The sequence below is a fragment of the Pelodiscus sinensis genome, chromosome 3, assembly GCF_049634645.1.
Source record: "Pelodiscus sinensis isolate JC-2024 chromosome 3, ASM4963464v1, whole genome shotgun sequence".
In the NCBI taxonomy this organism is placed as follows: Eukaryota; Metazoa; Chordata; order Testudines; family Trionychidae; genus Pelodiscus; species Pelodiscus sinensis.
In genome coordinates, this window is record NC_134713.1 from 139,148,086 (window position 1) to 139,160,120 (window position 12,035).

Consider the following 12,035-nt stretch of genomic DNA (forward strand, 5'->3'; position numbering starts at 1 on the left):
GTACCTCAGATACTATCTTTGTACTAATCACCCTCAACTCCATCTCCTTGCACCTCCTTCCCTTTTTGCAACACCTGGCTTTTAACATGCTCCACTAAAACATCAATAAGACAGACATCCTTCCTCTTGGATGAAGAAGGACTCTTAGCTACAGTCACAATTCAATGACCTCTCTTTTCTCGTCTTGGACCTGAGCTCCCTTAGGGTATGTCTACACAGCAACATTATTTCGAAATAATGTTGAAATACTGTCAAGCTGGAGGATTTCTTACTCCGACTCCAGTAACTCTTATTGCACGAGTGAGGGAAGTCAGAGGAAGAGTGCTCTATTTTGAAATAAGTGCTATGTAGACACTCCCAATTTTGAAATGAGCTCTTTCAAAATAAGCTACGCAATTGATGTAGCTCAATTTGCATAGCTTATTTCGAGTTAAGCCCTGCTGTATAGACAGAGCCTTAGACTCTGAGCAAACCTTTGCACTCCAGTCTATCTCCTAGACCAATGGTCACCAACCAGTCGATCGGGATCTACAGGTAGATCTTGGAGCCTCTGACAGGTGATTCTGTCTGGTTTGGCCAAGAGGCTATTATAAAGCGCAGCACTTCAGCTTCCTCCCCACACTGCTGCGTATCTCCTGCCCTTTCCCTTGGAGCTGCCCCTCCCCGGGAGCCTCCTGCTTGCTGTGCAGAGTAGGGAAGGCAGAGGAGGATGCTGATGTCAAGGTGCCCCCTCTCCCATCCTGTATCCTATCTCCACAGAGCAGAGTGGGGGGCACAACAGGGTTTGGAATGGAGGGAGTTTGCTGACTGCTTTGGAGGGTGGTGCAGGGCAAGGGCAGGGGTAAGCCTGCCTTAACCTCACTGTACCACCACCCAGGACCCACCTGAGGTAAGCAGTGTCCAGCTGGAGCCAGCTCTGATCCCCTGCCCCACCCACTCTTGCACCCCAAGTCCTTGCCCCAGGCTCAGCTCAGAGCCCTTCTTACATTCCGAATCCCTTAGCCCAAGACCAGAGCCTGTGCCCTAATCCTCTGCCCCTTCCTGGTGAAAGGGAGGGAGGATGGAGAAGGGAGGGAGGATGGAGTGAGCAGGTGCAGGACCTTGGAGAAGGCAGGGGAGGATGAGAGTGCCACGGGGCCCCGGGCAGCGAAATTTCACGCCCCCCCCCCTTTGACATGGTGCATGCGCCGTGGCGCCACGGCGCATGCGCGGGGCCTTGGGAAGCGCGGGGCCCAGGGCAGCCGCCCCGCTTTCCCTGTCCTAAATCCGCCGCTGGGAGAAGGGGCATGAAGGAGCAAGGCAAGATTATTTGGGTTTGAGGTAGATCCTGGATTGCTCTTAAATTCAAAAAAGTGTTCTTGTGCTTAAAAAGGTTGGAGACCACGGCTCTAGACCACTGCTGAATTGCTCCCTTCACAAATCAGGTGTATGAGCACCCATTTCCATGGTCTCCAGAGGCCCTCAGATCCAAACCTCAGTCTCTTGGATGCTTCAGCCATCTTCTCAGATGTTCATGGAGCAGAACTGCTCCATCTCTATCCTGGGATGCCTTCGCTGGTTCTCCATTTTCTATAAAGTGACTAGCTTCATCTCTGTTTCATCAGTAGTAGCATAGCGCCTAGGAGATCTAGTCATGTCCCAACTCAGTTGACAGCTGTGACACTCTTCTCTTGATTCCAGGCATAACAGTAAAGAGAAGCAGAGAGGAGAAGAGCACATCTCTTCTTCTGCTAAAAGCAGGAGAGCTCCCCCCTCCGTGGCTGGTGCTTAGGCTGCTCACCTTCCTTCCTCATCCTTCAAACAGTACTACTTGTACCAGCTTCCTTGGGTGCTACTCTAGTGAAGCAGGCACTTGCTATTGCTCACCCTTCATATTTCTCCCAGTTCCCCGTCCTCACCTGCACTTCTAAATTCTTACTGTGATATTGCCCTGGGATTAGCTACTGGGCATTGCAAGGCTGCTGTGGGAACAGTGTCCCATACAATCAAACTGTATTTTTCTTAGTTAGAGTTCCAGTGCCATTGTGTATGCTGGTGGACCAAATGTGTGTGCTGTGTATTTGTGTAGCCATGGTGGTGTCAATGTATGTGTGTGCTAGGACAGAGTGTGAGTATGTGTGTGTACCTGTATAATGAGAAGCACTTCTTGTTAAAATGAGTGTCTGCATGTACATACAACTGCCCAGGGTCCGCAGGAGGGAGAGACAGCCTTAAAAGTGCTGCAAGGAATACAGTACCTAGAGTTTTTCATTCTGTTCCTTTCAAAGGTGAGTGAGAGTTGTAGCACTGAGTGAGTGTCATCAGGGTATAGGAGGTGACACTTGATCACTAGAGACATAAAATTGCAGGCAGTAGGGTTGGGAACAGAAATTTCAATATCTGAGGGTGGACAAAATGGGTGAATTTAAACATGTGACTTTTCCTTTCACTTTTTAACCATGGTCCTTGTGTGATTCTTTAAGAGATGGGGAAAGGGAAGTAAAGGAAGCGAAGGAAGGGAACAGAAATTAAAAGGAGTGGGAGAATACTTGCAGCTTCTTGTCTAGCACTAGGGGCTCAGGATGAACATGCAGGAGTGAAGGGCTCTCATCCAGTCCCTGCAAAATCCTAGGTCTTGGACTTGCTATAATGATGCCCAGGCTTTTTGAGAACCAGTCTGGAAAAACAGCACTTTCTATAGCCCCTGAGATTGGGAATAAGGATTCCTTCACCCTGCTGCAAGCTTGGACGCTGCTCCGCTCTCCTCTGATCTCTGCCACTTGCATTGAACAGCTGCTAGGTCAGAATTAGGAAGGATTTTTTCTGGCCATAAGAATCTGTTCGGAGATTTTCCCTTTTCAAGGAAATCCCACAAAGTGGGAACATGGGGTTGGAATGAAGTGACCTGTCACCTGTCTGCTGTATTCGTGTTTTACTCCCTTAGTGCAAGTCAGCCTAAAAGCCCCTCCCCAGCCACTCTTTCAAAGTGCTGTCACCACTCGCATACAGCCAGAAAAATTACCTGTCAAAACCAGCTGGACCTGCTTCCCTTTCTTTCGCAGTCTGGAGCCTGCTCCTTGGAAGCAGCTGGACATCAGTGGCATGAGGCAGATGCTGGGCTAAGGGAATAGGTGATGCTGTCACTTCCCCTCCACTGGGGGAATTTTCCCTAAAGCAAAGAGAGAAAGAAACACTTTTCTGTGCAGAAGCCCAGGGAGACTCTTCCCTTCCTCCTGCCCCCTCTAATCTCTCCAGGGTGACAGGGGAGTAGAGGAAACCAGCTGGAGAGAGACCACAAAAACCACTGAGCTGCCAACTCAATTTAACGTCCCATAGCTTGGCTCTTGCTCCAGGTTTTTTACACACACACACACACACACACACACACACACACACTACACAGCATAGCACAGCACAGCACAGCACCAGGCAGCGGTTTATATATTAAAACAAATGTTCTCTCCCTCCCCCTCGTTTTTCCCATTCCATCCTGGCTCACAACAAACACCCTCAGCCCACTGGCCCTGCGGCAATGTAACCCAACCTCCTACCATTGTTCCCCCTTCCCCAAGGTCTATATTTGACTCTGCTGCAGCAGCACGTGTCTGTGTCTGTGTGTGTGCGTGCACACGCACGCTCCGATATTTGTTCAGAGTCTCATTCCCCAGATGCCCGGGATTGCTTAGAAATAGCTTCCATGGGCAGCAGAGATATGTGTGTGTGTGTGCACTGAGGAGATGGGGGTGGCAGAGAGAGGGTTAAGGGCAAAGGTGAAAGAGCTTCTGGCTCTTCCTGTGTAATTTTCACCATTGCAATGATCTGTCACCCTGTGGAGAGTGCCTGTGTTGAAATACAACTATGCACACACTCGACAAGTGTGGTTCAGACCTGGAGCAGATCCTGGGAAGAAGAAGAATGGAAAAGGCTTCGGGGGTAGTACAAACTCCTTCATATGGCCCACATTTCCTCAGCTGCTCTGAAAGCTGGCCTCTGATGGAATAAATTCAGTCTCCAAGGCACTTTTAGTTCTTCCTTGGCCTCTCTGCAGAGGCTTCCATGGAGGACAAGCAAAGGGCAACTAATGTCATTAGCAATAGTTTGTAATATGTGCACTGGCATAAGAGGAACTGGGCTGGGACACCTGCTGATTCAGCGCTGCATTACCTGCTAGCTTAAAACTTCCAGACCAAATAATGATATAATGATACGTGGTCTGAGGTAAATAGGATGAAGTTCAATAACAGCAAATGCAAAGTGCTCCACTTAGGAAGGAACAATCCATTTCACACATACAGAATAGGAAGCAACTGTCTAGGAAGGAATACTGCAGAAAAGCATTTAGGGTCATAGTCAACCACAAACTAAATATGAGTCAACAGTGTGACACTGTTACAAAAAAAGTAAACATCATTCTGGGATGTATTATCAGGAGTGTTGTGAGCAAGACTTGAGAAGTAATCCTTTTTACTCTGTGATGACTAGGCCTCAGTTGGAGTATTGTGCCCGGTTCTGGGAGCCACATTTCAGGAAAGATGTGGACAAATTGGAGAAAGTCCAGAGAAGAACAACAAACATGATTGTCCATGGAGGTCTAGAAAACTTGACCTATGAGGGAAGATTGAAACAACTGAATTTGTTTAGTCTGGAAAAGAGAAGACTGAGAGGGGACATGATAACAGCTCTCAATACCTAAAGAGGGGCAGAAAAATTATTCTCCTTAACCTCTGGTGATAAGACAAGAAGCAATGGGCTTAAATGCAGCATGGGAAGTTTAGGTTGGACATTAAGAAAAACTTTTTTTAACTGTCAGGATAGTTAAGTTCTGGAATAAATTGTCTAGGGAGGTTGTGGAATCTCCATCATTGGAGATTTTTAAGAACAGGTTAAATAAACACCTGTCAGGGATGGTCTAGATGGTGCTTGGTCCTGCCATGAGTGCAGGGGTCTGTATTTAATGACCTCTCAAGGTTCCTTCCAGTCCTATGATTCTCTGTATCCCAAAACCTTTGTGGATGTGATTTGAATCTGGCACTAGTGCCAGATTCTCTCTGATTTTAGGCGATGTCTTCATGGACTTCAAACTCAGCACTGGAATCAATAGCTCATGGGTCTTCACATCACTTCACATCACTGCTAGATTTCTAGTTACCCTCTTATGCCATACAAAAATAAAGGGATATTCCTGTTAAAGGCAGTATATTAATAAAAAGTAATTCTTTTTCACACTCAACACAAACAACCTATTAGGTGTCTATTACAAGAGTGGGTGAGGTTCTATGGCCTGCAATGTTCTGTAAGTCAGACTACATGATCACAATGGTTCCTTACAATCTTAAAGTTGTTAAGTCTATCGCCCCTGGAACTCACTGCCACAAGATCTCAAGGCAAGAAGTATAGTGGGACTCAGAAAAGGATTAAACATTTACATAGATAATGAGAGCAAGCAGAGTGATTATAAGGTTTTAAAAAATATTTCTAGGAGGGATACAAACCCTTCAGTTCCTGGGCTCTTAAGCCACTCTCTAGCTCAGAGAGATTAGGAGGAAGCTGCCCATATAAGTAGGTTATTCATAACTGATCAGTAGGTGATTCTTGTACCTTTCCCAGAAGCATGAGGCACTGGCCACTGTCAGAGACAGGATTCTGGACTTGGAGCAAATTCATCCATATGCTTGCATAGGTGCCAGGGTCTGAATGATGGGGAGGCAACTTGCAGTTCTTATATTCAGAGGTCGTTTGGACCAGTGGTGATTAAATTACATCCCTGCTTCAGTGTCCCCATATAGCTTTGCAGGGGTGTAGAATGACAAGTGCAGATCTGTTCAAGTTATATCTAATCTTCCCTCCTCTGGCCTGCCCATACCCATGTTCCTCTCCCTTATATCAGCCACAGGGGTCTCCTCTGCTAGGGGGATTCCTTCTGGGGATTTATGTCTGTTCTCTGGATTCTATGGCTGGCAGAATCCAGGTGACAATTAACAGTGCCCTAGATGGACCTCTGGGTAGATCCCATATGACAGTTCCTACATGCCTGGGGAGGATACCTGTCAATAGTGCAATGGACCTGCTTGCTCAATACTGGGTAACACCAACCCCTACTAGAATGAGCTGTAGTGAAAGGATTGGGTCATAAGTCATTCTGAGAGGGGCAGAGGCAAGGCCCTAGATTCACTCTAGCCAGGAGAGTGGGCAAAAAACAAAGAGGAAGTGTGGGGCCCAGAGGCTCTGGCTCTAGGGCTACGTCTACATTGGCCCCTTCTCCGGAAGAGGCATGTTAATTTCCAACTTCAGAATAGGGAAATCCGCGGGGGATTTAAATATCCCCCACGGGATTTAAATAAACATGGACGCCGCTTTTTTTCCGGCTTGGGGAAAAGCCGGAAAAAAGCGTCTAGACTGGCGCGATCCTCCGGAATAAAACCCTTTTCCGGAGGATCTCTTATTCCTACTTTGAAGTGGAGAAGGGGCCAATGTAGACGTAGCCTAGGAGTGAGGCAGAGGGTCATAGGAAGCCTGGGAGCTGACAGGGAAGGGAAGCAGTATTTCTCAGCCCAAATATGAAAAAAAAAATCACACATCCAACTGAAAAAAAATCACAAGATTTGCCCAAAATTAAGGAGTTTTTTAAAAAAATATCATATTGTGGTTTTTGCTTTGTCTTTTTCTTTTTGAGTTCCCTCTGTCCACCCACAGTGTGTGTGGGAGACATTGCTCTTGCTGCCACTTTCCCAAAGGTACAAAAGCTTCAGAGGGAGAGCCAACTTAGTCTGTAATTGGAAAAACTTCAAAAACAACAGATAGTCTTGCAGCACCTCATGAACTAACAAAACATAGATTCCCTCCTCCCCTTCTGTGAATAAGGGTGTGTCTACACTACACTACAAAGTTAACAGCCGTTAGTTCGAATTAACTTTCATAGGCGCTACACATGCAAACCGCTAGTTCGAACTTAATTCGAACTAGCAGAGTGCTTAATTCGAACTAGGTAAACCTCATTCTACGAGGACTAACGCCTAGTTCGAATTAAGTAGTTCGAATTAAGGGCTGTATAGCCACTTAATTTGAACTAGTGGGAGGCTAGCCCTTCCCAGCTTGCCCTGGTGGCCACTCTGGGCCAAACCAGGGAAACTTTAAAGGGACACAGTCTGGCTACGGTGCTTGTGCCAGATGCAAGCTTGCCAGCACCCAGCCAGCAGACCCTGCACCTGGCACGGCATGAGCCAGCCACCCGCTGCCACCCAGCCCTCCGCCTCTTCCCGGGACCAGGCTGGCGGCTCCCAGGAGCCTGCCCGGGGCCGCAAGAGGCGGGCGCCCACCTGGTCTAGTGCGGAGATCGTGGACCTCATCCAGGTTTGGGGAGAGGCCTCCAACGTGCACAACCTCCGCACTAGGCACAGGAAAGCGGCTGTCTAGGGCAGGATAGCTGCCAGCCTGGCCACCAAAGGCCACATGCGACCCCAGGAGCAGGTCTGCATGAAAATCAAAGTGGTCCGGTGAGAACCCCGACCCTGAGCCCTGAGCTTAGAACATAAGAACATAAGAACAGCCGTACGGGGTCAGACTAAAGGTCCATCTAGCCCAGTAGCCTGTCTGCCGACAGCGGCCAACACCAGCTACCCTGGAGGGGATGGACCGAAGACAATGACCAAGCCATTTGTCTCGTGCCATCCATCTCCAGCCTTCTACAAACAGAGGCCAGGGACACCATTCCTATCCCCTGGCTAATAGCACTCCATGGACCCAACCTCCATCACTTTATCTAACTTCTCTTTAAACTCTGTTCTAGTTGTAGCCTTCACAGCCTCCTGCGGCAAGGAGTTCCACAGGTTAACTATTTGGATTGTGAAGAAGAACTTTCTTTTATTAGTTTGAAGCCTACTACCCATTCATTTCATTTGGTGTCCTCTAGTCCTTCTATTATGGAACTAATGTAGAACTTTTCTTTATGCACCCTCTCCACACCACTCATGCTTTTATAGACCTCTATCATATCCCCCCAGTCTCCTCTTTTCTAAGCTGAAAAGTCCCAGTCTCTTTAGCCTCTCTTCATATGGGACCTGTTCCAAACCCCTAATCATTTTAGTTGCTCTTTTCTGAACCCTTTCCAAGGCCAAAACATCTCTTTTGGGGTGAGGAGACCACATCTGTACACAGTACTGAAGATATGGCGTACCATAGTTTTATACTTCCCCTCCTCCTTCTTCCCCTGGCTTCCCCCTTCCAGCTCCCTCCTCCCAGCTTTCCCCCTCCCCTCTCCCACGCTCTCTCTTCCCCTCTCCCACCTCCTTTTCCCAGTTCCCCAGAGGTTAATCCCTCCCCCCCAGTTTTGTTAAATAAAGAGAGTTTCTATTTTTGAACACACGTGTCCTTTATTTTTTACATCAGGAAGGGGGGCTATGGAGGGGTAAGTGGAAGGAGGTGAGGAAGGAATGGGGTACGAGCCCCCGATGGGGAGGACTGGGGTGGCTCTGCGGGCTCCTCGGGGTGGAAGCTTTCCTGCAGGGTCTCCTGGATCCTGACAGCCCCCCGATTGACTTCCCCAGATGGCAGCCTGCGGCAAGTGCAGCCGGGCTGATGGCCGACTGCTGTGATGTGCTGAGTGTCCCATTCCTCTCTCATCTCCTTCCACTTACCCCTGGCTAAGAAAGGGGTTGGCATGGATGGTGATCTGGTGCCTCCCTGCCACCACTGGACTTTTGCTACTGACCAGACACTGGTAGGTCCTCTTTTCAATTGGACTTTCTGATTGAGAACCAGACATCCTAAGTGTAGCCCATCTCCGCCGTGAGGGCTGGTAGGAGCGTCAGCTACAGTAGTAGATGCCATGGTCTCTTCCTCCAATTGCAGCTTCTGCATAGAAGGGCTCAGAACAGACACTGCGAGCAATAAGGAGGAGCCCATCATTTCCAGCCAATGTTCTAGGGGTGCCCAGGCCTCGGGGGGTGGAGGTGGGGAGGAAGGCAGGAAGCTGATTCCAGACTGACTGGCTCCTTGGCCGCAAGAGCTCTTGCAAAGCAGGGAAGAAGCACACTCAGCCACGCGCCAAGTGTGTCCTAAGGAAAGGTAATTCCTTCTTGGCCTGCCTGGGCCCGTCCCTATAAACAAGCAGAGGGCTCCACAGGGAAAGCAGTGTTGCAGATTTCATAAGAAACATCTCTTCCAAGCAGGAGGAGTGAGCTAGGGATGGATTAAAATTAACACAGATTCTGTTTCCTCAGAGGCCTAGGTAGCCACATACCCTTGTCTGATAGATGCTCAGGATAGATAAGGACCAGAGCAACCTCTGGACCCCTGGGTCTATGCAGGGATGAGTGTATGGATTGCCCACTTTGCAGAATAAAATCATCATGAAAGATGAGCAGCATCCCCCCTCTTTCTGAGCCCTCCTCTCTCCCTGTACACAGAGGGAAAGCACCCCATCTTCCTGTACCCACAGATGAGGCTGTTCCTGCTCTACATATCCCCAATACACAAACATATGTAGGAGATGGCCTCCCCCATCTTTGCACACCCACAGTGAATCCTCTGCTCCACCTAGAGGTGCAGCCACCTTGTGTATGCGTACTAGTGAGTCCCACCCCCATACCCATACCTCAGCCATCTCCCCACACACTCAGGGGAGAACCCCCGTGTGCTGTGAAACCAGTTCATTGCAAACACTTTATTAGCAGGAGAAGCTAAACAAGTTTTCACAAAAAGTAACAAATTCAGAACCCCTGAATGCTCTGTCTGAGGCAGACACAATCTCTCCTGTCTCTGCCCAAAGCAGGTCTTCACACTGTAGTTGAGGCTTAATACCCTGAAACCATATTCTGTGCCCTGTGTTCTTTATTCAGTGGCAGGTTACCACATATTACTTTAGTGTTACTATTTGCATTGTAAAAGCACCCAGAACCCCATCTGAAATCAGAGCCCTATTGTGCTGGGGCTGTACAAACATAGAGTAACACAAAGTTCCTTCACTGAAAAATTAACAAGTACCACAACTGTACTTGTGTGGGTAGACCGCTAAGTCCTATTGACTCCAACAGGGCTCTGCGTAGGTGGAGGAGTCCAACTATGCAGAGCTCATTGCAAGATCGCAGCCTCATTAAAGGCAAGATGGAACAAGTGAATGTAACCAACAAGCAGAGTGGTGGGGAGGCAGGATATGGGGGATGGTAACAAGATCACATGGTTACAGAAGGCCTGGTTTTCTGTTGCCCCACACCTGGTGGAATGATGCACACCAGCACAGAGTCGGTGTAAAAAGCAGCCCTTCAGACCTGATAAGGTTTTGCACTCACTGTGTTGTAGTTACTATTTATGCAGGGTATCACTATCATGCTCAGTTATCTACAAGTTCCTTTATTAAATCCTAGGGTTGCCAATGGTCCGGTTTTGAACTGGACAATCCAGTATTTGAGCTTTATGTTCGGGAAACAAATTGAGAAAATATAAATGAGAAAAGATAAATGTCTGGTATTTTCTAAATAAGATATAATGTAGATTGTGATGTAATGTCAAGTGCGTCCGGTACTTTTGTTGAAACCATCTGGAAACTGTACTAAATCCAGAGGCCAAATGCTATTTGTACAAGTGCTCAATAATAAGCCTAAATAAAAAGCAATTTATTACATCCAAACAAAAATAAAACATTTATAAACATTTGATCAATATACTTACAAACAGGCTAAAGCCAAGGATGTTCAGACCCGTATTAGTCATCTCCAGTTTGGTCAGGCAGGTATTTGCAATGCACCCTTTAAGAAATTACTTTTTTACCCTCTTTAACAAACAAGTGATGTAATTTCCAATTATTGGAACTTAGTTAAGGCCAAGTTGAAGAAATTTCTTATATAGCCAATTATTTACTGCACCTTATAACCCAATTAACGGTGTTTTATTTCTATTACAATTTTTTTTACTATTTTTACTTTACTAGTTTATTTTTTATTTCTATTACTTTACATTCAGACCTTAAATAAGATAACACTGGTATGCTGAAGGGTCACTAAAAGCTTAATATAGCAACTCTTCTTTCTCATTGATTTAATTATTTCTGGCTACATGTTTTGGGCCTATTTTTCAAGCTAATGTTCCACTCAATTTAAAACCATAGTTCATCCAAATCTAATGGGGGCCTATATTCCTGCATTCCCCACCCTAAAAACCTATGCACTAATATGGGTTTTACTATATGAAGCATTTCAAACAGACTTCTGCAATTTTGCAAACTGTTAATATAACTGCTAAATTCTGCAATATAGCATCAACACACTAATCACCACAATAATATTGATAATTACCAAACCTTCTAATGATAACCTTCACCATAGACATAATCCCACATTATAAGATTGCTCTGCTTTTAAAGCACCTTTCTGCAATTTTAATTTTACCTATATTTCAATTACATTATGAAAAACTAGTACAAAACATGTTTTTCTATTTATTGCCATGGGAAGTTCTGGTGTGAAACTGAACTTAGGGCAATTAAAATAATATTTGCAGGTTCCATATAGGAAGAGGTCCTTTCTAGTCAATAGACGATATTTGCCATTCCCAGCATATTTCCAGATATTACCTCACCCACCTTGTCTCTTTAATTCCTAGTATTGGTAATTCTTACTTCACCAGCTTCCCAGTATTTCAACCGCACTCTGCAATTTGGAGACTGTTCTCCCATAGTAAAGCTAAATACGGGCAACACTGCAAGACATTACATCTGCAAGTGTGAGTAAAAAAGCGTCCATCCATTAGATGCAAACAGCCGTACAAGTCTGGGGCTGTCCAGACCTTGTTATTCTCTGCAACAGTATGTGAGATGGCAAAACAAATTATTTCCACACCATATTGGTTGCAGTGCTATCAAGTATTTCACTTGTAATACTCTGACCAAAGCTTATTTGATAAACTTCATGGTATTGGACCCTTGTTAATTTATTACCCTGTACCAATTAGCATTACCTCCCTTGTACCAAATTTGTAATTTTTCTCTGTCATTTAAGACTGATTTCACAGTATATAGCATGTTTGTATCACATGCTATTCATGTGTATTATTTTTCCTTTTTT